Below are 25276 nucleotides of genomic sequence, written 5' to 3' on the forward strand. Positions count from 1 at the left end.
GGTAGTGAGCGGTGGTGACCAGTTTGTTCCAACAATCACACACAGCAGCAGAGGGCGCATCAATGATGGCTCCACTATTATTATGCTGAGTGACGTGAAAATAAGTGTCTTCAGGCATGACTTAAAGTCCCAAGTTACGGTCACAGAACATAACACTGGAGACCAACAGGTTACGTCTGCTTTATCATCAGGAACCCATACACTGATGAGTTGGGGAACTCACAAATCGCAAGCATGCTTCCTTACCCCGTCCTGTCTCTGTTTCTCCATGATGATCATGACTGTCACTGACTTCCTCATCTGTCGATCACGCTCCAGCCCCTCTCAGTTCATCTGCAAACCCCAACAGGGACTAAAGACAGACTCAGCAACCACACCCTTTCTCCTTGAGCTGGACATGAGAAAAGCCCTGGAAATCAGAAAATGTTTGTAAACTCTAGTTGTACTTGTCAGCAAAACCCAACGTAAAGTGCGTGGACGTAGCAGATGGTTAACGTGCCAGCCTCAGCTAGCAGCTGGTACCCCGCTGCTTTGTTGCTACATCCGACTTAACTGTACTGGGAAAACGTCAAAAAGAGTTCAAGACACCCCGTGAGTGGCAGTGAGAAGAAGGAGAGGAAGCACCTGTCCCTGGCAGTAGCCGAGAAGTGGGGTCATCAAGGAAGACTGCTTGGGCTGTGCCTCGGACGGAGGTGGTATGAGACGACAGTAAAGAGAAGGAAAGGCAGGTTGTTGAAACTGGGGTGACTGGTTTGCCGCAGGATGACCAACCCGCCCAGATTGTCCGGGATGGAGGGGTCCCAGTGTTCAATCCGAGACAGCCCCGGGCAAACGTGGGTGAGCTGACCGCCCCACTTATGTGCAAAGCTTGGCAGAACAGAGACGTGACCGCTGCAAGCCAAGTGTGAATGCTCAGGAAACAGACCAAAGGAGTTCAAGAAGCTAATGGAAACCCACGGTGAAAACCATCTTCTGAATAGGAAGGAGCAGAAGACAGCATTGAGGAATCTGAAAGGAGACCCTTACTGGATGCCACAGCACATGTCCTGACGTCAAGTGAGGACAGAGGTCACCTTCCCTGCCGGCTGCTGCTTGGTCAGTAACCGACAGCTCTCAGCTAAGTGTGTCTTTGGAAACTGCTCTCAGCCTGAGAGGGCTGCCTTTCCAAGGTGATGTCACCCCCACACCCCCAAGGTAACCATGGCTGGGTCCCAAAGGTGTACCCTCCTTGCTTCAAAGTAAGACAGCTCTGAGGGTCATACGACCTCCCAAGCTCCCTCCGACACAGCCTGACATCTTTGTTGCAAGGGCAAGACCACCCAACTTCTCCCTCTGCTTCATCCTCCTTATAAGTGTGGATCCTAAGAACTCCCACCAGCACCACCAAAACCCCCTTGTCCCAGAATCTATTTCCTGGGACCGGACATAAGGCAGGAGCTGATAATAGTTTTAATCTTGAATACATGTACACGGTACACATGGGTGAAACAGCCCCTTCTTCCCACTGAGCTATAATTGTAGGCAAACCCTCCAAAAACAATGGGAGACGGGTCTTCAAGCCCACCTTCATGGCCCCCAGGTGTGTCAACGCCTCAGGCAAAGGCAAGACAGAGCAGTTCATTGATTAGAAAAACCAACAGTCAAGATGACTGTAGTGTGAACTCAATTTACTGATTCAACATCATTCAAAGAAAGGCTTCGCAGAGAATATTTTCTGAGTAATCCAAGAGCCAGCACATCAATAAAAACAAGCTGGGCTAGGAGTAAGCCATGAAATAGTAGAGATTCTCGTGGTCCTGCTCATATATTTCTTGCGAAATGTAGTGCTCTAGGTACTTACTTACTCTTTAATGTGAAATCTGAGATAAGACTTTGGACTGAGGAATTTTGCATTCTAGGAAGAGCCAATAAACATTTTCTTCAACTGTACGTTTGCTACAGTAACAAGCACAAGGATAACAGCGGTGTTAATGATCATGGTGTTCTGAGTAAGAGTGAAAAAAAAATCCCATTAAATAAAATCTTAAAAAAAAAATCCCATAGAACACAGTTTGGCAACATAGGATCTGTGGGCCAAATGGCCCACTGTCTATTTTTGTAGATAAGGTGTTACAGGAACACAGTCACATCTATGCCTTTACGTACCGCCGATGACTACTTCTCCACTGGCTATCACATATGACCCTCACAGCCAACAACACTGACCATGCGGCCCTATATGGAACAGGCTGCCAACCCCTAACCAAGATATGGTGAAAATAGGACCTGTTGATTGTTGGTCTCAGGAACCAGAGATGATGGTGGTCGGACAAGATGGATGACAATGAAAGATGTCTTTTAGAGGTTTGCCTTTTCCACGAATGTCTCTGGAGAACCCTGTCCCCAAGTCATGATGACATGGCCAACTACTACATAATGACGGTCCTATAGGAGCCCTGAAGTACCCGCTTCTCGAAAACCAATCAAGCATCCAGAGATCATGAACATATATACAGGGATGCACCCCGGAATTGTATTTATCTCGACGTGGCTGTATCCAATGTTTTTCCTAGAAACATAAGTTTCTAGGGTATTGATGGTCTATCAGTATACGATTTCATTTATTATTACTATATAATATAATAAATATACTATATAAATATACTTTCAGTGAACAATTACAGCCCTTGTTGTCTTCAAACACCCCGCCTGGAGGGACGGTCATCGTTCTTCTGCGGGCGTATTCATATGTTTGCTTCCGGAGGGCTGCCCTCATTTCTGCGGTGTTCTGTGAGACATGCCCAAGGCATGCATCATCCTCCTAAAATAAGCATGACTCTGAATTCCCCACATACATCTGGCTCTAAGGTCTCCAGATAAGGGAACTGTAGATGCGCATCGATATTCAGCATCTGCTGAGAGCTCGTGTTACCCGGGACTGTGGGAATGCTGGGAGTTTAATCAGAGCGAGTTATCAAGCTGTCGCTCTATACAGGAGGAACATCTGCACTTACACAACCAAGTCACACAGATGCATTCCTAATTCACAGAAGCCCCTCTCCTGCACGAGGGAATTTTTCAATGGCTGCGTACAATGAGAAAACAAGGAAAGTTATGTTGTATTTCCCACTTCATGCAGCAGACACTGAGTCATGTTGCTGGCAGGCTGGGTTTATCTCATTTTTTTTTTTTAAAGAGTTTATTTACTTGAGAAAGAGAGGGGGAGAGCACAGAGGGAGCATGAGAAGTAGAAGCAGACTCCCCCTGTGAGTAGAGAGCTCGATGTGGGGCTCAGTCCCAAGACCCCAACAACATGACCTGAGCCAAAGGCAGATGCTTCCCCGACTGAGCCACCCAGGCATCCCAGGCTGGATTGATTTCAGACCCATAATCCAAAATTCTAGGGTTTTTAGTACTTGAGTCAAACTATAAAGTAGCTTTTACGCCCAAAATAGAGCTGAGTTTTACAGATTTAGGACACAAAACAAACTCAGCTAAACATAATAATGGTGACCCGGGGCATCTGGGTGGCTCAGTGGGTTAAAGCCTCTGCCTTCGGCTCAGGTCGTGGTCCTGGGGTCCTGGGATGGAGCCCCACATCGGGTTCTCTGCTCTGCGGGGAGCCTGCTTCCTCCTCTCTCTCTGCCTGCTCTCTGCCTGCTTGTGGTCTCTCTCTGTCAAATAAATAAAATCTTTAAAAAAAAAAATAATGGTGACCCAATGGGGGTCCCATGTGGAGGCCACATCTGTGTACTTACAATGTTCTGAAGGTTGTGCATACCCGCAGAGCGGGTTTCACAAAATGTCTGATGGATTTATGTCTTAAATTAGTTACACAATGAGGTCCGGAGATTCCTCCTGGGGAACTATGAATAGTCTTAGAGTAACCAGACATTTAACACAGATTTGGAAATGAGGAGCTGTGAGACAGGATTTCTTTTAAATATCAACTTGTATAAAGACTATGAAAAAGAAGGACTAAGATACAACGCATACAATACAGTTGTCAGCAATCCCTGGTATGCCTTGCCCTGGAGATGCAGAGCTCTAACCTCTGTCTCCATTGTCACAAGGACTTCCTTCTACATGTCTGCACATCACCCCATCCCCCTACGTGTTTGTCCAGTAGTCTCATTATAAGGACACCAGCCCTGCTGGCTCAGAGCCCTTCTCACTGCACTATGACATCATCTTAACTTTACTATTATCTCTTTCAATCTGCAATGACTCTATTTCCAAAGAACGTCATATGCTGAGGTTCCAGGAATAATGTGGAGAAGCAGCAACATGGAGAAGCAAACCACAAGAAGCAGCTTTCTTCTTTAGGAATGGAGGAGTGTCGGCAGTGGGCAAGTGTGGTGCTACTGCATCTCTGGAAAATGCCTGGTCTGACCTACTCATGGCAAACAGCTCAGCCCCCACAGGAAGGTACAAACAACACACACAGGAGACAACCCCAAAGTACCAGGTTCCGGGGAACAGAGGACACTGCACCGCAGGGCACTACAGGACCTCTTCTACATCAGGCCACTCCTTCCAAGGGCAGGAAAGACAGCTGACTTTTCTAACATCCAGAAAAAGAGAGCTAGACAAACTGAGGAGACAAGGAATATGTCCCCAATGAAGAAAGAGGACAAAAATCACAGCAAGAAAGCTAAACAAAATGGAGATAAGCAATATGCGTGCTAGAGAATTTCAAGTCATGGTCATAAAGATATCCCCTGGGCTTGAGAAAAGAGTAGAGGATCTTGGTAGGACCCTCAACAATGAGACAGACAACAAAAAGAACCAATCAGAGATGAAGAACTCAAAAATTGAAATTAGAAATACACTAGAGGAAATAAAGAGTGGACTAGAGGAAGCAAAAGAATGAATCAGTAAGCTCTTCGCTGGAGTAATGGAAAGCAATCAAGCTGAGTGAGTGGGAGAAAAATAATATAAAAAATGAAAACAGACTAAGGGAACTCAGTAACCCCATCAAGTGTAATTACATTGGCATTATAGGGACCCCCGAAGGAGAAGACAGAGAGAAGGGGGCAGAGAACATATTTGAAGAAGCAATAGCTGTAAACTTTCAAATAGCTATAAATCCAGATCAGGAGGCACAGAGATCACCCAACAAAATCAACCTAAGATGTCCACACAAACATACACAGTAATTAAAATGGCAAAAGTAGTGATAAAGAGAGAATTCTAAAAGCAGCAAGAGACAACAGATACCTACAAGGAGAACCCCATAAAGCTAGCAGTGGATTTCTCAGCAGAAACTCTGCAAGCCAGAAGAGACTGGCATGATACATTCCAAGCGCTGAAAAGAAAAAAAAACCCCACAGCCACGGATACTCTATCCAGCAAGGCTGTCATTCAGAATAGGAGAGATAAAGAGTTTCCCAGACAAACAAATGTTAAAGCAATGCATTGCCACGAAACAAGTCTTATGAGAAATGCTGAAGGGAACTCCTTGAGTGGGAAGGAAGGATTCTCAGGAGGACAAGAAAAGGAGGAAGCTTTACAGAAGCTGTAAAATCAAGTATATCTAAAAAACTCCGTCAAGGGATTCACAAAATAAAAGGATGTAAAGTATGAGACCATATACCTAAAAGATGGGTGAGAGAAAAGAATGGGTATAAACTCAAGGGGCCATTAATGCCATGTAGCCTGCCATACGCATAAGATGGTATGTGTAAACCTAATGGTAACCACAGATCAAAAACCAGAAAAAGATGGGCAAAAAAAATAAAGAGCAAGGGACCTACATACATCACTCAAGAAAGGTAGCAAGCCCTGAGAGAAAACAAGAGAAGGAGGGAACAAAGAAGAATGAGGACAACTATAACACAAGCAACAAGATGGCAATTAGTACACACCTATCAGAATTAACTTTGAATGTGAACGGGCTAAAAGCTCCGATCTAAAGGCCTGGGGGGATGGGATGGAGGATAAAAAAGCAAGACTCATCTGTACGCCGCCTGCAAGAAACTCATTTCAGAGCTACAGACACCTGCAGACTGAGCACGAAGGGAGAGAAAAGCATTTATCACGCAAACGGCGGTGAAAAGAGAGCTGGGGTAGCGGTCCATACATCAGACAAAAGACAGTGTAATACAAAGACTGCGTCAAGGGGCAAAGAAAGACCCTGTAGAAGTGTAAAGGGAACAATCCAGAAAAAGGATATAATAATTCTAAATATTTATGCATCCAACATGGGAGAACCCCAATATAGTAAAGCAGACAATAACAAATATAAAGGAAGTAAGTAATAATAATACAATAAGAATACGGAACTTTGGGGCGCCTGGGGGGCTGCGCCGGTTAATCGTCTGCCTTTGGCTCAGGTCATGGTGCCAGGGTCCTGGGATCGAGCCCCGCATTTGGCTCCCCGCTTAGTGGGGAGCCTGCTCTCTCCCCTTCCCTCTGCCTGCAGCTCCCCCTGCTTGTGTTCTCTTTCTGTCTCTCTCTCTCTCTATCTCAAATAAACTATTTAAAAAAAGAATAGGGAACTTTAAGGCCCCACTTACATCAATGGATACATCATCCAAATTGAAAATCAAGAAGGAAATGGTGGCTTTGAATGACACATTGAACGACACACATCTAACAGATATATTCAGAACATTTCATCCTAAAATAGCAGAATACACATTCTTTTCAAGTGCACACAGAACTTTCTCCAGAACAGATCGCTTATCAGGCCACAAGACAAGTCTCAACAAATTCATCAAAATAAGATGTGTGAAATCAAAATAAAACGCTCCTTCTCAGCAAAGGAAATCATCCACATAATAAAAAGATGACCTCCTGAAAGTGAGAACATATTTACAAATGACATATCCAATATTTTGGTCAGTATCCAAAATATATAAAGATCCTACACGACAAGTAAACAAATAATCCAACTTAAAAAAATGGGCAGAAGACAGGAACAGACATTTCTCCAAAGGGATGGCCAACAGACACATGGAAAGAGGCTCAACGTCACTCATCATCAGGGAAATGCACATCGAAACCACAATGAGATTCCACCCCACACCTGCCAAAATGGCTAAAATCAATAACACAAGCCACAAAAAGAGTTGGTGAGGATGTGGGGAGAAAGGAACCCTCCTACACTGTTGTTGGGAATGCAAACTAACACAGCCACCATGGAAAACAGGATGGAAGTTCCTCAAAGAATTAAAAGGAGAACGGCCGTAGGATCCAGTAATTGTACTACTGGGTATTCACCCAAAGAACACCAAAGCACTAATTGGAAAAGATACATGCAGCCCAATGTTTACTGTAGCATTGCTTTCAACGGCCAAATCCTAGAAGTAACCCAACTATCCACTGGGAGATGAATGGATAAAGAAGGTGTGGGGTGTGTGTGTGTGTGTGTGTGTGTGTGTTTGTGTGTGTGTGCACACGTGCATGCAAGCGTGTGGGTGTGCATGCCTATGGTGGCCTAAGAAACAGACCGTGAACTCTAGAGAGCACACCGATGGCCACCAGAGGGCAGGTGGTTGGGGGCATGGGGGAAACTGGTGAAGGGATGACGAGATGCCCTTGTTGGGATGAGCACTGAATACTGTACAGAATTACTGACCCTCTGGACTGGACACCTGAAACTAATAGGACACTGTAGCTTAACTGTATTGGAATAACGAAAAAAAGAAAGAAAGGAAAAAAAAAAACATAAGAAAAAGATACATGGGTATCCCTAGTTCTCCCTCCTAGAGTCAAGGAGTTGGCAGATGGGTAGGGAAGCTGGAGCGGACCTGGTGCATACCTGTTTTTCTCGTGTCTATAGGCTGTCCCATGTCTCCTGGCCTCATTTCCACTGTTTCTCAAACCAGCTCCCCCTAGCCCACCCCAGGGAGCCCATATAGTCCACAGGCATTCATGTTTGTTCAAACCACTTTCCTACCCAACAGCGCACCCATCCCTCCAAGTACACGACGTGGTGTTTATGGAAAGACAATCTACCCCTGCTGACCTGTAACAGGACCTGAGACGTCAAAGGTCAGAACTCACACGGGAATCCATTTCAGAGTCTAGTCAGGCGCACTGTCCCAAAAGCCACCCCAGATGCCTGGATGAAGTTAGCCCAAGGTGAGGAAGAGCCACCCCGTGGTGGGGCCAGGGAGGGGATGCCTGGTCCTGGGCACTGGGGGGTACGTGATGAATACTGAGCGACACCTGCTGTACGCACAGGTGTGCTAGTTCACCTGGCTTCCTCACAGTTAGCTCCAGAAGGGCTCTGGTGCCGACTGTGGGATGCAGGGCTGAGTAACTGCCTCCCGGAAGGCAGGGTCGGACAGTCATCGACTTTACGGCCAGAGAGAGAAAGCCAATATGGCACAGCATTCACAATGACTGAACCTATGGTCATCTGTACCTCCTTCCTTTCTGTTAGAAAAGACATTCGTAACTGAAAAGAAAGATGTCACAACGCTCATTTTTTCCTGTGACATATAAATGGCGGAAATGTTGTGATCCACGGTTGAGTAGATCCTTAAAAAGCAGAGTAACAAAATTAAATACGATTGTCTCTTAGGAGGCCATCTCTCTGGCATCAACCTCTAGGACAAACTTCATCTCAGCCGTGACAGCCGAAACGCCATGATGTTGGTGTGAGGTTGTGTTCTGCTGGGGGTCTGCTGACAGTGGTCAGCTGTGTGGCCATGGCCGATGGGCCACCGGTTAGGGACCTGTATGGGATCACACCCGTAGGTCTTTGCCAGATCCCTGTCCTTCATCAGGTCGCACTGTTCAACTGCTCAGGCTGACCCCTTGGAGAGAGTTACCTTCCCAGATGGCTCCCTGAAACAGTGTCTAACACTCTTCACCATTACCCTTTCTTGGCCTGACCTTGCCCTATTCATGGACATTTTCATGAGGATAGCGTCAAAAAACAGGGTTCCGTCCTACCCCAGGGACCCAACAGTTGGCAGACTGGTGTCCATAGTGTTAATATTCTATGTCAAACATGACACTCTACTGAATTACTATGGGTAGGACTTTGAACACCTACACGCTACACACCACGTTGGTCCCTTTTTCTTGGGTAGACACGCTCGCCCTGAGGACTCTTTTTCTTGGGTAGACACGCTCGCCCTGAGGACTCCTACAGGAAGGGTTTCGTCGGTGGACGTTAAGCACCCCCTCTCTACAGGCACAGGGAAATCAGGACATTGACAGTCACGCCATCCATGGAAAACACCAGCTTTGGGCTTTGCTCATGGGTACTGGGCTGGTGAGTGGTGTCTGACTTATGAGGACCGTATGTCAACTTTCAAGTGCGGGTTTTACAAAGTGATTTAGAGGCAGATTCATAATTACTCGCTTTCAGTGTAAAATTATCAATCTTGGGTGGCTGGGGGTGAATTTATGGCACATGCTAGCTCTCTCAGGTGAAGACTTTTATAAATGACCTAATACCTGATTCGTACCCCCACATGTCAAAAGTGCAGCACCATTCACTAAATTAACACCTGCATTTACGACCAGATGCAAACTCAGGGCACTGAGTCTGGAGACCCACGCAGGCTGGGTCCTGCTCAATGTTGCAGGTAGAGCAGCTCAAAGCCCAGCACGACCCCACATCTCTACTACCCACCGAACACCACCCTCTTCCCCCGCGATGCCTTGGCCACTCATGACAGCAGAGAGTGACTCCTCTGCTACCTTATGCTCACCAAGAACTGATTTTATCCAGTAGAAGCACTGACTTCTCCTGCTTCATCCCCCGCTGGGTTTAGAAACCAGAGACCCCAGGTTGGGATGCCCGTGCCATCCATGGAGATCCAGCAAATAGGGAGGAAAGCAGAGGTCAATGGCTAGAAGGAGCTAACTCTTGAGAAGTTTGTCAGGAAAGGAAAAGAGAGGACAAAGTTTTGACAGAAAGGAATGTGATCAGAGGCAATAGCAGTGAGGGGAAAACCAACAGACCCAGATGCCCCAGCCAGGTGGTGTCCTAGCCAGGTGATGCCCCAGCCAGGTGGTGCCCCAGCCAGGTGGTGCCCCAGCCCGGGGATGTCCCAGCCCGGTGATGTCCCAGCTGCACCTGCTGGGAGCATGCACTTTAGGAAAAGTGGCCCTCACTGAAACTCCCCTCATTGGGCCTCCAACAAAATATCTCTCCCTCCCCCAAATTAAGCTCCATTAAAAATCATAAAACAAACACCCAAAGACAAGGTCACTGAACAGAGTTAGTTCTTTTTAGCACTAATGCTCTAGTAGCTAAAAAAAAATTTTTTTTTTTTATAATGTCCCACGATAACGAGCATTCTCATTTGAAAGGTTTTCGCATTGTTAGAATGAAACCATTTACAGTAAACCTTTGTCTCTCTTTGCACCCATAGATGTCCCTGAACGGGCTCAAGAACACTGACCCAAGGAAAATGTCTCTTTTGTCTAAGATCAACGCAGGAAGAGACGGCAGGAAAAGTGAACTTTGGCACGACCTGTCTGTGGACACACAGGTATTACTTACACAATAATTTACCTTTTCACAAGCAATGGTGGTAGGTTGTTAATGGACTCCTGGATGCATAAATAGCTAAGTGATAGACCCACGGAAAACTAATCAAGGTCTATTCTAATTTCTATTTATTTATTTGCGAGAGAGTGCATGTGCGTGCACACCCGCTGTGGAGCATGGGGAGAGCGAGAACCTCAAGCAGACTCTCCACTGAGCACAGAGCCTGACACAGGGCTCCGTTTCATGCCCCTGAGATCATGACCAGAGCTGAAATCAAGAGTCCGACCTTTAACTGACTGAGGCACCCTGGTGCCCCAAGGTCTATTTTGACAACCTACATCAATGAAACCCAATGATGGCCACACCCTAATCCCTAGAAATAGGTGAATGTCACCTTACATAGCAAGAGGGACTTTGCAAGTGTGATAAAGGCAAGGACCTCGAGATGGGGAGATGGTCCTGGATGATCTCAGTCCAGTGTCTTTCATAAAGACTGGGGTCTTTATGAAAAGGGAGGTGGTTGGAGCAGAGTTAGAGAAGGGGACATGAGGAGGGAAATAACAGGCTGGAGGAAACGAGGAAGGGGTTTCGCGCTACGAATGCAGGTGGCTTTTGGAAGCTGGGAAAGACCAGGAAACAGCATCTCCCCCAGAGAAGGTGCCAACACCTTGATTTTAGGATTTCTGACCTAAACATGGCAAACACCTGGGCTTCCCATAGGTCTGATGCAGTGGGAGTGCTGTTCTGTCCAAGGACATGGAAATTCAATCAAGGTAGACCACAGAGCACCAAGGGAGTATTTCGACCAGTGCCTTTGGGGTTTTGATCTTCCTGACCTTCTTCTACGGGGAAGGGAAGCCGTTCATTTCATGATTGTCTCCGTCTTCCCTGACCTCACATGCATTGCCTTTCAAGGTCTGGGTTTGTGGCCATTGTGCATCCTGCTTTCTTTAACTCCTCATGCTGGACCCTTTGTGGCTTTGTGATTTTAATGGCAGACGATGCTGTTTGAGTACTTCCTAACACTTGAGTCATTCTGTTTCAGAGTCCCCGGCCAGGAGAGAGCATCTATATTTTTCTCTAAATGACACTAAGCCCCAGGGCACAAGCCCAACAAAGTATGTTGGTCATTGACGATTACAGATTTTAAAAGAGCACGGTCACTTTTTGCTGAGGATACCATCGCTTGCGCTTCACCAACCGATTCCTCCTCGTGTATCACGGCCAATTTCAGCGTAATATTTTATCGGCAGCGTGAAGTTTGCAGAAAGAAAAGAGTTTACCACATATTCAGCTTCTCGCTGGGCAGGACTCCCAGCGGACGTCCGCTCGCTGAAGTCCCAGGTCACCAACAGATCAGGCTTCTCTCCCAATTGTGTGATGCGTTGATAAGAACTCATTACTCACTGTCCGGATCAGGTCTGCTGGTCCACTGCCCCCAGTCACATCATCCTGGATTTTTGCTCTTGAAAATCCCCCAGCACGCTCCCATGTCCAGATTGAAAGTCTTGGGTTTTATTCACAATGGTGCCGTTTGCCTACACCCAGTGCCTTTCCCCCACCCTTATTATTAACTGTGCGTTTTGAAAACATCGTGCATCTGTTAAGACGACAACGGTCGGAGATGTACAAGTCACGGAGGCCTAATGATGGGTGCCTTGGCTAGCTTGAGGGAAAATCAGTCTGAAGGGTCTGAGAGCAGGAAAGAATGCCAGATGCATTTCCTTGGGAAATAACCAGTGAGAGAAGGAGAAACCAGGAGCAGCAGCAGAAGAGGGGTTATGGGATTTCACGTGAAGGCTGATGAGAGGCCCACATTCTGAGCAGGGTCAGAGAGACACGCGGCACGCAGACCTTTCATTTCCTCACGCCTGAGCGACTGAGTTCTGGCTCTTTCTCGGACAATGATCATAGGTTCATGCCTTAGAGCGATGTAAGTGGGTGAGTTTCAACATCCCAAGGGCAACATTCCTGTGCCGTTGGTTCAAAGAAATCGGAGGAAAGCTAGAAAAATGTGCCTCCCAGAACAGCTGCTCAGGCAGGAGATGGTCATGGGGTTGGGGAAGTGGGCACAGAGTGTCTCTCTGGGGTGATGAGGATGTTCTTAAACCGACCTTGGGAGCTCACATGACTTGGTGACCTGGTAAAAAAAAAAAACCACTGAATCGTACACGTGGGTGAACCATTTCACCAACTAAAAGAAAAATAAGAAGACAGAGAGCATTTGTTAAAACAAATACATCCGTTGAGATGAGCGGTCGTCCTCATGGGCCCCGTGTACGGCCTAAGAGTTGGATGTTGTCCAATTCTTACTCTCTGCTACGTGTGAATGTGCAGACACGACTGCACATTCTCCCGATGTCTCTGGAGGTCTACAGTCCTGTATCTCACCTGCTTTAGGAGACCTACTCTTGCAAGGAGAATCTGACACATGCTGTTGCCCTGATAGCTTCGCCTGCCTCTTACAATGGATGCTCCCACACACACCATCTAGTTTGGTCTTCATGGCAAGTGGGTGAAGGTCCAAAGGGTCTGCCCAGTGCATCTGCAAGCTGAGCGGGCAGCTTCCTAGGACACCAGCAGGAGAGCAAGCAGCTGGGAGATGCCACCATTTGGAAAGAGCTCCACCAGGGTCTCCTGCTGGCACCACAGCTAGGCCAGAGAACCAACATGGCAGGGAGAGGCCAAGGTCTGAGTACAGAAGTCACCAAGGTGAGGACAGAAACAGAAAAGCAAAGCGTGTGACACACAGAGTAGATGACGGGACCCAGCAAAGAGGCAATGGTCCAGGCAAGTGGCTTAGGCCCACGTTCAGCAAAGTGTGCAGCTTCGGGGAGGCATTCTAACTCTGAAAATCCATAGGCGGCGGGGGCATGGCTGCTCAAAGGGGCTACAGACGTCTGGGGGCAGGCGGGTGCTGTTCATCCCCCTCTTCCAAAGACGGGCACCTGAGGCTCTCACAGTTCGTGGAAAGCCCAAAGCCATGTTATTTTTATTTTTAATTATTTTTATGAACATAGAATGTATTATTATCCCCAGGGGTACAGGTCCGTGAATTGTCAGGCTTACACACTTCACAGCACTCACCATAGCACAAACCCTCCTCAATGTCCATCACCCAGCCACCCCAAAGTCACGGTTTTTAGGGAGATAGCCAAAGAAAGAACAACATCTTGCAGATGATAACCTGGTCAGGGTAGAAGTTGTTTAATCAACGCGTATTTTTATTATCAAAAGGCTGCCAGAAGTGTCCACTCTTCCCGGTTCAATTTACTTAAGTTCGATTCTTCCTCTATCACGCACGGAAAAGGGACAGAGAGCCCTCTTTCTAAACATGCTTCCTAGGAGTGTGGCAATGACCCATCAGCTTTGGTTTCCAGCCACCCTGAGAGAAATTCCGCTCCAGGATCTCTGTTCTTGTAACACGCCGGGAAAAGGCAGTGGTACGGATCCCTGCCAGAAACGAGATGTGTTTCCCGTGTGAGATGATGATGCCTGTGAGCACATGACAAAGCGTGTGCCGTAGGGAAAACACTCCCGGGGGAGGGTCCCTGCACGAGGCCGCTACAGGCCAGTTTAAAAAAAAGGGGGGGGGGGAGATCCTAATTCTATGAATATAGCAAATAACGATTGGCCGCCCTGAAAGGAATTGCTGAATGTTAGTAAAAAAATAGAAAAAGGCCACACAAAGTGATTCCATGTATCCTTAACATTCAGTTATCACAGATAGAAACGACGTTCGCCTCCCCACCTTCGGTCAGCCCTTGAACCATGTCGAAATAATTATACTCCACATGTTATTCTACATACAAGGTTCATTTGGTCTAAAAGATGCAAACATGAAATGCACGACTTAAACGAGTATCGCAGGACTAGCGTTTCCGCTGGAAAACCCTGCATGGCAGGTACGGTCGAGGGCAGCTGGGACCGTGGGGACTTTCTGTCCTTCTTACAAAAGGCCCCAGGAGTCACCAGTATTGATCCCCGCAGTGGATCCCATCAGATTTATAATTAGGTTCCCGTGGACATGCCGCATACCGCACGGTACCGTGAGCTGTTTCATGACCTAATTACTGGCTGGGCAGTGGCCAGGAGCACTATTTGCTGAGGATAATTTGTAATTAGTCACTCAGCCACTTCTTGGCTATTATGTCTAATAAAATCCCTCATCTCCTCATTTGTCAGCTGGATGCAGCTGTATCAAAGGTGAGGAGACGGGCGTCAGAGTGGGATGTCAATGAGGACAGTTAGCCCAAACCTAACGGCCCCGAGGAACGGGGAGCTTGAATATTCTTAAGGCGATGGTGCTCTATCCTCAGAACCTCTGGCTCTGTCCTCAGAACCTCTGGTTCTGTCCCCAAAGGCAGGGGTGACACACCGCGGGGGGAGGGGTGTGACATCAGAAGAAAGGTGACCCCAGCTTGGAGAACTGGCAGGAGGGCAGTGGGTTGCAGCTGACCCCATTAGCTCCTGGTTCCATGGCTGATTCGACTTTCCTACTCACCATCATGGAAACGCAACACCGTCCCGGAAGGCGAGCTCGCCATGGGACTGGGCAAGGCCCTCATGGATTTTTAAGCCTGGGAAGGGAGCTACCCAAAGGTGGTCCCAACTGCGGCCGCAGTGGCATGGGTCTGGATGGCCCACCTGGACCCCCGGGCCTGCGTGAGGCTGCCGTGTCCCTTCATGAGCTAGGAAGCGTGCAGTCCTGCTCATCGGTGGCCGTTTCCTGGGACTCCCCGAGCCATTCATGACGCCTTGGCTCCTGCGATCTAATAAGCCGTAGGGCAGACAGAAACAAGTCCTAGCAGTGCTCGTAATAAATGCTGAGGGTTTGCCAGTGGCCCGTTCACAGCTGAACGCAAGCCTCCTCAACACAAGTTCAGACAGGAGACATTGTCATTCTGCCTCCTGGGGCTGCTCAGCACAACAGACCAGATTCTCTGAGAGGAGGACCTGGACACGGAACAGCTATGCAAACCTGCGGTGGACACGGAGACAGGGATAGCTCAGAGTCACACAGACCCACCATGGGACCCGCCGATTCTGCTTCCGAGTGGACACCTCTGGCCACGGAAAGTGGGATCAGAAATGGGCATCTGTACACCCACGTGCAAACAGCACTACGCACAGCAGCCAAAAGCTTCAAACCAACCTTCCATGCACAGATCAATGCAGAGACTTAATACAATGTATCCACACAAGACTGTGATTCAGCCATCAAGTGCAACAAAATATCGATACCGCTCCAGCACAGATGCACCTCCAACACCAGGTGCTCCCGCAGAAGCCAGTCACAAAAGCCCACATAGCAGGAGGCTCAGTTTCTGCCAAATGTCCAGAATTTCCAAACGCACAGAGACGGAAGTGATATCTGTGGTCACCAAGGGCGGAGGGGAGTGCGGATGGGGTTTGGGGGAATGATTTACAAAGTATCAGAACTGGAGGGGAGCAGGGATGGGGCTTGGGGGAATCATCTACAAAGTATCAGAACTAGATAGGCACCAATTGAATGCAGGAAATGTCCCTGAGTTCCACTCTTTACCATGGTTTATTGTACGTTGTGTGAATTTCACCCCAATAAAAAAAGCCTTGAGGATGTATTGAAGCTCAAGCTTATTTAAAAGAAAACCGGGGGTGTCTGGGTGGCTCAGGGGGTTAAGCCTCTGCCTTCGGCTCAGGTCATGATCTCAGGGGCCTGGGATCGAGCCCCACATTGGGCTCTCTGCTCAGCGATGAGCCTGCTTCCCTTCCTCTCTCTCTGCCTGCTTCTCTGCCTACTTGTGATCTCTGCCAGTCAAATAAATTAAAAAAATAAGAAAATAAAAATAAAAAAAAAGAAAAAAGAAAACAGAAAAACCATACCCACCCTGCCTTCTGCTATCAATTCTGGTCGCATGAATTTACATCCACAAATTGAGATGTGCACAAGGGCTGAACTCCTAGTGTGAGTGGAGGTAGGGTTCTGGGCTACAGCAGTTAGGGTTGGGAGACCCCTCTCCCCCTCCCTGGCTGAGGGACATGAGCCTATATTCCAGTGGACATACAGGGCAAGGACAGATGGAGGGGTGACACTGGGGTGGGGGGGGTGTTCACGTTAGAATTCCTAATCAGTGAGAAAGCCCGTCCCGGTACGTGGCCCCGTGAGATGGTGCCTAAGCTCCCGGGCTAACCAGGGCGGTGCAGGCCGGATGCTGGAGGGTCCCCTGCATGAAGGGAGAGCCAGGGGGAGTCCACAGACACCTCACCAAGCCTGCCCCACAGAAGGGTGCTACCTGATCACTGCACCTTTCCAGAGGGCCCGCCAGCCCCCAGGCATGTTCCTGAGCAGGACGGGGACAGCTCTGTGATGGGCAAGACCAGACGTCGGCCTTACACCGTGAAATAGCCCACCATGTATCGGGCCCCCCATCCTTTCATTATCAGCAAATGAAAATAAATGATGTTCACATGAGCTAATGACCACCAGTACCGACAACCTTGGCACAGACGTCTCCAAATGTGTGCTGGCAACTAGCTCATTTGGTTCCTGGAACACGTTTTTCTACATGCTATTTAGGCTTCCAGCTCCACACCCACCCCTTTCCCATTGAGGACAGAATTCTAAGATAGCCTCTCCGCTTTCGGCCCCTGGTACCCACACTTTTGTGAGACCATCTCCTCTTGAGAGACCCGTGATGTCCTCTGAACCAAAAGGATATGACAAAAGCAAAGGACGTTGCCTGTGTGACGGGGTTCTCTGACCAGCTGACTCTATGCTAGCCAAAAGGGACTTTATCGTGGGTGGGGCTGGCCTAATCAGATGAGTTGCTGAAAGCAGATTCCAAAAAAGAGAACTTTTCCTGCAGGCCTTGATGAAACACTCATGGTGTGAAATGCCTACAAGGACCGACCGTCCCTGGGAACTAAGGGCTTCAGTCCTATAATCACAAGGAACTAGATTGGCCAATGCCCTGAGCGAGGGACTTGGAGGAGGATCCCAAGGTCTAGCCAACACAATCCCAGGCAAAGCTTTGATGCAGCCTTGTAAAACCCTGAGCAGAGGACCCAGATAAGCCATGTCCACACACCTAACCTAAAACTGATACCGTGACATAATCGGGGGGCAGTATTGTGAGCCATGACATTTGGGAGAATTTGCTGGGCAGCAATGGAAATTAACCACGACAGTAATTTGCATCCAAATATATGCAAAATAGTGATAATACCACAGAATTTAACCAGGATGCAACACCAACTGTGCTCAGATCCAGTGGTCAGCCACCACTGGCAACTAGAAACGGCAGCTATGGCTCATGTCAATCAGACTTACAAAATCCAGCCCTAAATCCCGCAGCTTTTCCTCTGATTCTGTGACCTTCCCACACATGCAACTAGAAAATCCCTTTCTATCTATAAAATAGAACAGAATTCTGCCATAAAGCGGAATGAAGTCCAGAGACCTGCTACCGTATGGATGAACCCCAAAAATGAGATGCGGCGGGGGAAAAGGCAGTCACAAAAGACCACACGGGGTAGGACTTCCTTTACAGGGAATGTCCTTGGTGAACAAATATACAGACATCTGTGGTTACCAAGTCCTGTGGGCAGAAGGAATGGGGGTTTGGGGGAATGACTTAGAAAGGTCTTGAACTGGAATGAACTAAATGCCTCTGAACTATGTCTGAACATACAAATAACAATGGTTATTTGTATGCTATGTGAATTTCACCCCAATAAAAAACAAAAACAAAACAAAAAACATTAAAAAGAGATACCAAAGCTGAGGTTTATGAGTGGGGCGGCCACGAGTTTGTAACCTGCAACCTAAGACCTCCTGAGTCACGCACCCAGCTCTAGACACCTGCTATCATAACCTCCTTGATGACTGAACTTGTCACTTGGACTAATGTGCAACCTGAAGGTGTCCAGCATTCCACTGCATGGTGATGACTGTCGTGAGTTGGCCTCATGACATGTGAATTACTTGATACGGCCCAGAATGTCCAGGAAGCAGATGGCTTCTGACACCCCCTGGATGAGTCCTGCATGTGGTGTGTGACAATATGGTGGGGGCAGAAAGTCTCTTGACCGTGATGCATCTATAGAACATGGGGACTCCTGGGTTCTCAGTGGGTGAAGTGTCTGCCTTCAGCTCAGGTCATGATCCCGGGGTCCTGGGATCAAGTCACACATCAAGTCAGCAAGGAGCCTGCTTCTCCTTCTCCCTTGGCCTCTCCCCGCCGTCTTCTGCTCTCTCTTTTACGCTCATTCTCCTTCTCTTTCAAATAAATAAATGGGTCTGGTTTTTTTTTAAGATTTTATTTATTTATTTGACAGAGAGAGAGAGAGAGAGAGAGAGATCACAAGTAGGCAGAGAGGCAGGCAGAGAGCGGAGGAAGCAGGCTCACTGCTGAGCAGAGAGCCAATGTGGGGCGCGATCCCAGGACCCTGCGATCATGACCTGAGCTGAAGGCAGAGGCTTAACCCACTGAGCCACCCAGGTGCCCCGAATGGGTCTGTTTTTCATACCTGTAAAAGAGGGCTCACCAGCCAGTACATTGTCTGACTTGTCTAGAGACACCCTCACCCAATTGATAGAGTGCTACTGGCATCTCCTAGACAGAGTCCAAGGTTGTAGCTGAACATCCCACAACGTGCAAAACCCACCCATAACACAGAATCACCCAACCCTGCATATAGATGGTGCCCAGCCTGAGAAAGCCTGATCTAGACATCCACGTGCTTGCCAACAGCACCGACTTCCTCACTAACTGAAAACGGACTTGGGATTTGTGCTTAACACAATCAAACATCTGGCCTTTCAAAAGTGAAGACACACTGTTGAGGGAATATGCCAGCCTTGGGATCCCAGGTGGGGTCATCAGGATCCCGGCTAGGTCTGAGTAAGTGGTCTTTGCTCCTAGGTATGCGGCTTGGGGAGGAGGGTCAGAAGCTGCTTCTCATTGGGCATGCCGACCAAAAGACACGGAAGCTTGGCCCCACTTTTCCGGCTGAATATAGGTTTCTGACTATTTCCATCTTTTCACAAAACCTGCAGAGTTTACAAAAATCCATGAGGTTTGAAGTAGTAGACGTCACCCCTAAAGGGATGCTCTAAATGGGGAAAGAAAAAAGAAAAAAACCACCTGGTACAACCACCCTCAAATGGTTCAAAGTCAGCGCAAGCTCAAAACGAACCATTCCCTGCTTACAATGACAAACCCAGCTCCACAGTCTCAAAATGCAACCTTCTGGAGTCAACTGTGTTTCAGAATTTAAAAAAAAATAAAAATTTTTTTTTGTTCTTTTAGAAGGTAATTAAAAAAAATTTTTTAAATCAATTTATGAAAAGCATACAGAGACTGCTGCAAAACTGAGCTGTCCCCAGGATGGTCTTTGACACTCTGAAGGAGCACGGCTGTTTTCTATACAGCTGTACTCATCCTATTATACCTCTTAACCATTCCGAGAAACAGATACTTATATAACTTTGTGAGGTGGTGGACGTTAAGGAAACTTCCCGTGGTGATCACTTTGCAATATGTATCAAGTCCTCACGATATGTATCAAATCAAGTGTATATATATGTGTGTGTGTGTATATATGTATACATATGTATGTATACACATGTATATGTACATGCATACACACGTATATATGTACATATCATGTATATATAAATATATATACATATTCCTAAACTGATGAGACATACACATATACAGATATACATATATTTTCTAAACTGACGAGATATTGGAGGTCAACTATAAGTCAGTAAAACTTTGACACATCTGTACAACTCTATTCCAGTTTTATTGACGTCAGATATCTATGCCGGTTTTACTGACCTATAATTGATAAAATGACACGTTAAGTTTGAGGCACACAATGTAATGAGTGAATGTTTGCATTCCGTGGGATGAATAAACAGTGCTCAGCTTTATCGCTTTATATACCGCTGATGCGGAGCTGCCCAAAATAAGCCACCCAAAAATCATGTTGTCCAATCCTTTTCTTTCCTTTTTTTCTGTTGGTTATGAACAAAGAGCTGCAGATCTCTAATGCAGAAGGGAGCACTTGGAAAGGAGTCTTGGGGTGCCTGGGGGGGCTCAGTGGGTTAAACGTAAGACTTTAGCTCAGGTCATGATCCCGGGGTCCTGGGATCAAGCCCCGCATCGGGCTCCCTGCTCAGCGTGGAGTCTCCTCCTCCCTCTGCTCCTCCCCCCAACTCATGCTGTGCCTCTCGCAAATAAATAAATAAAGCCTTTAAAAAAAAAAAAAAACAATTAAAAAAAAGGAAGAGTCAAGACGCCAGACAGCGGGGAAGCCTGCCCATGCCGAAAAGGATGCGGGCTAAGCCCCCTGACCTTGTGGAAGCCTGTACTTCCCTTGCCACGCAGGGGGCAATCAGGGACACAGGAAACCCGTGCCCAACAGTGACCCAGGTCAGACCAGCTGGGACAACCTCCAGCACCACCAACGAGCTTCCTGGAAGCCTGGCAAACAGCTGAGAAGAGGTGACAAGGCTATCTCCACGCCCCCAACTCCGCGACTCTACACGGGGTGGGGGGGGTGGTTGGCTTCTCCTCCCCAGGCAACACTTGGAATGTCTGCAGATAATTTTGCAGGTGGCTGTGTGCTGGGGCATCTACTGAGTACTGTCCACATCCTACAAACCCATCTCAGTCCCTACAGCAACAAAGCTTCCAGGGCTGGGGCAAACAAATCCTTTGTCACCGAGGACATCCCAGTCCTGCGTCCATCTCCGGGCGAGACCTCCCCCGGTCCTGGAACCGCTCCGAGGAACCCCCGACCCCCTCCGTCTCACCTCCGTGCTTCCTGTCAGAGTGGAAAGTCAAAGGCGCTACAGTGAATTTGCCCGGTGTGAGTCTCTGCCCTGTACCTCCTCCTCCTCGTCATCATAAACACTTAATTATTATTGACATTGGCACCCCCACTATTTTCACGGAGTGTCTGCCTGGAGGGAAGACGGGCTTGGGTTTCGTCACCGCAGAATCGTTCATTACCTGACTCCCAAGGGTGCCAGGTAAGGGCTTGAGTCAGCGACCAAGTTTTACAGGGTTAATTTCCAAACAAGGCAGGAATTTTAATGAGAGGACAAGATACAAACAAAACAGTCGACCTGGAGAGTGGTCTGGAGAACACAGTCTTTGCATGTGTACCTGCAAACTTTGAATGTTTCCTTTAATCAGCCCTTTAAGGAATGCCCGACATTCAGTGCTCGGTTTTAAGGGCAAGTGGAAGGAGCCCTTGTATCTTCGTTTTATTTCGTTTTCTGCATGCACTGAAAGCCCTTACATTTCTGGATGGCGACATCATCAGCTGTTAGGTTATAATCTCGTTATAAATGAAAACGGGGCAGTTTCGCAGTTGGCCAATATTAATGTCACGGCAGACACCAATTCCTGGAGATGACCTGTCAGGTACCGTCACATGTTGGCTGAGATGCAGGGCGCCTATCGTAAATGACCATAAAACAGAATCATGGCTTCAGTGCAGTTTCACCATTTTTAGTGACACCATCCCCAAAGACAATTCTTTTTATCACCCCTCCAACTCGGTCCTCAAGGGTCAGCTCAGAGGAGGGAATCCATGCACACGTTAAAGACGTCCAGAGTCACAGTCGGCTGAACGTCCCACTCTTGATTTCGGCTCAGGTCATGGGATGGAGTCCCGGGGCCGGGCTCCGGGCTCACCGGGGAGTCTGCTGGAGACTCTGCCCTTCTGTTCCTCCCTGCCTTCTCCCTCTCTCCCTCTCTCCCGCTCAAATAAATAAATCTTAAAAGAAAAAATGTTGATACCCAGATAAGAAGCAAGCACTTGACATCTTAATTAACGAGGATCGTTGACTTGAAGGATAGCCAGATAGCACTATAGATAGCACAGAGGGTTCATCTGGGAGAGATTATTCACGTGCCTTAGCATCTCTCTTTGCAAAACCAACCAACCAACCAACCACCCGTTTGGCAGGCTCGGGATTGCTACATTATGTATGCCGTGCATGACAAAGGTCACAGTCTCCTGGATGCTTATCTCCTGGAAGCGATACACATTTTCAGAACAAAGAGGGGTCCATTTCTGAGCCACAGAACAGTCCTTGCTGAGCCCTGCCCCTTTGTGAAGACAGCCTCCACGGCCCAAGCCAGTGTCCAACACTGCAGGGAGAAACCCCAGCGTGCTCTGTTGAGCCACAACTCTGCCAACTGGGATCACTCGTGTTCTGCTTCAGGGGTTCCTGACAGATCTCGGATCTGTACGCTTAACGGGAAAAATAAATATTTCCAAAAAAATCTTTTTTTTTCAAGGTTTTATTTATTCATTTGGTGGAAAGAGAGCAAGAGCAGCAGAGGGAGAGGGAGAAGCAGACTCCCCCCCACCACAGCAGGGAGCTCGAGGAGAGACTGGATCCCAGGACCCTGGGATCAGGACCTGAGCCGAAGGAGACGCTTAACCGACCGAGCCACCCAGGCATCCCCACATACTTCAAAAAAAAATCTCAAAAAGTTAAGAAAAGAGAACTGCCATGAATTCTATCTCGAATTTACTCCTTAGGAAAAGCATGAGTCGGAAGCTTAGGATAATAGCAACGTTTCCTGGTGTACGCTTGACGCAGAAACGTGTGTTCATTCTGTCTAACTGGGAAGCACTGCTCCTAGTATTTCGATACATAAAGTTAATTCAATTTCCCTTCTAAGTAAACTATAGCACAAACCGCATCTCTGTATTTGCTCATTTCCTCTTGGGTTTCTTGCCTCTGGGCTCTCCCTTGTTCTCTGTATGCAGCGTGTGTTTTCCAACTACCACGTTAATCCAGAACGAAAGAAAGACTGGCAATCGCTTTCTTCCCCCGAAAAAGACCTCCCTGTTTCAGGGCAAAGGAACTAATGAAAACAGATGAATTTCTTGTAGGTGGTTCTACTGGTTTTTTTTTGTTTTTATGTTTTTTTTTTGTTTGTTTTTTAAATGTCACGCAACAGGTAGCAAGGTACACACTTTCATTAATCCCCCAGAAGATCCCTGAACACGCAATTTCCCGCAGCTAAGACACTCGATAAAACTTCTCGAATTAACTCTCTCCCTGCAAGCTGTTCCACTGTTGCAGAACGAGGCTGCCAAAGAAACTCTGGGATTTCGTTTGAACCAGGAACACCAGACTGACTATTCCCCGGTCGCCATCGGCTGAACACTTATCTCAACATCTCAGCGGCAGAGAAGCAGCGACAAAAAGTTAACCCAACTCACCAGTTCCTACGGGGCTTTCCGCCAGGGTGTTTGCCAGGAGACTCAGACAGGATACCCTCCCTCCCGGGATCTCACACAGCTTTTCAAGGAGGCATGCTGGACAGCACCCAGCCCAAAGCTCCAGGGGTGTGAATAATGATGAGACAGCCCGGCCAGCTCCCACGGACCCTCCTCGGCCACGGAGTCATCACAGGCTGATTGGCGAATCCATCATAAAAAAGTTATTTAAGTGATTGGATGCGTCCACGTGGTCCTTCCTCACGCCCTGCATGGCTGACTTCTAAATCAGAGGGAACATGCGCTTCCTGAACTGAGCACGGTGATTACAAGGTCGCTATCCGTCCACACAGGATGGGTGTCAGCTTCCAGGGCTCCACTGCAACCTTTGCTCACCTGTCAGAGTGCTCAGTTGGGGGAAAAAAAAAAAACACAAAAAAACAACAAACGCCGGACATGCACTGAGCATTCGCTGTGCACGCCGAAATGTGCACGTCAGTGTGCATAGAGAACAGAGCAGGTGTTGGTGCAGAAGGGGGCGGGACTCTCCGAGCGGGCAGGGGGCGAGGGGCGACAGGTGCTGACGTGCTGTATTCTAGCACTGAGGTCTGGGGACGCGGCTGACTGACCGCGGTGGGGACGGGGTGGGGGGGACGGTTTGAATGCCCTGGGGCTAGCCTGCGGCAGATGAGCCCTCCCAGCCTGTCTGTTAGGTGACTTACGCCTACCTACCCAGCACCCAGGGCCCCAAGGAATTCCTTCTTGTCAACACCGAGGGTTAGGCGGTGAGCAAGGCCACGGCGCAGCTCCGTGGGCGGCAAGCGAGCAGGCACGCCCGCCATCCACCTCCAGGACGAGGACGTGAGCAGGGAGTCTCTGCTCCCAGGGCCCCGGCCGGAAATCACACCCCTGGGGGGAAAAACACAAACGTCCTGGGTTTTTCTCTTTTCGTAGTTCCCCTCACGTCGTGTTTCATTTAGAAAAAAGAAACAAAGGTAAAACCACCCTGCGTCTTCCTTTTCTTTAGTGCACATCTATAAATAAAACACTGCTCATTTTTAATGATTTGTGTGCCTCCGGCGACTGGTGGGCACTCAAATAATATATAACATACTGGTGCCAACGTATTTCATATTTTTAACAGTAACCTCAGATGCTTGGGCATCGAAACCCAAAGGAATATTTTATCCTCAAGGAGGAGGACCGAGGCGTCATCACAAGGTGACCTGTGCTCTTTTGGGATCGCTATAAAACCTACCTGTTGGAGGGATGTTTTATAAATGCGTGGTCCAAATTCTAGCATGCCCCAGGATGCTTCCAGCCTCTGAACGCCATTACGCTCGGAATGCAACGTCTAGGGCTATTCTGAAACCGCTTGAACTCCCGGGTGTGTCCCCCACCAGCAAAAGCACCGTTTTGGTAATCCCAGGAGGGTTGCATGGGGAGAGGAGCTTCTGGCTTTCTCCTTCATGGCCCAGCCCAGTCTTGTCAGGTGCCAGCCCCTGGTACCCAGAGATGCACAATCAGATCTTTGTAAGGAGTCTCACCGCACCCTCCTCTCTGGGCCAGGGTACAGACAGGAGCTCAGCACCC

At 48.0% G+C, this 25276-nt stretch overlaps 1 protein-coding gene across 3 annotated transcripts in view; it reads right to left on the reverse strand.

Annotated features, from left to right (window-relative positions):
- Positions 1-25276, reverse strand: part of STS (steroid sulfatase) — a 152160-nt gene that overhangs the window by 116281 nt on the left and 10603 nt on the right. For 2 of the 3 annotated variants that reach the window (XM_047715078.1, XM_047715079.1), the window contains exon 1: positions 23687-23962. The exons of the other annotated variant lie outside the window; for it this stretch is intronic. The gene's annotated coding sequence lies outside the window, so the exon portion shown is untranslated. Of the gene's footprint in view, positions 1-23686; positions 23963-25276 lie in introns of those variants that run through there. 3 annotated transcript variants of the gene reach the window in all.

Source organism: Lutra lutra, chromosome X (genome assembly GCF_902655055.1).
Source record: "Lutra lutra chromosome X, mLutLut1.2, whole genome shotgun sequence".
In the NCBI taxonomy this organism is placed as follows: domain Eukaryota; kingdom Metazoa; phylum Chordata; class Mammalia; order Carnivora; family Mustelidae; genus Lutra; species Lutra lutra.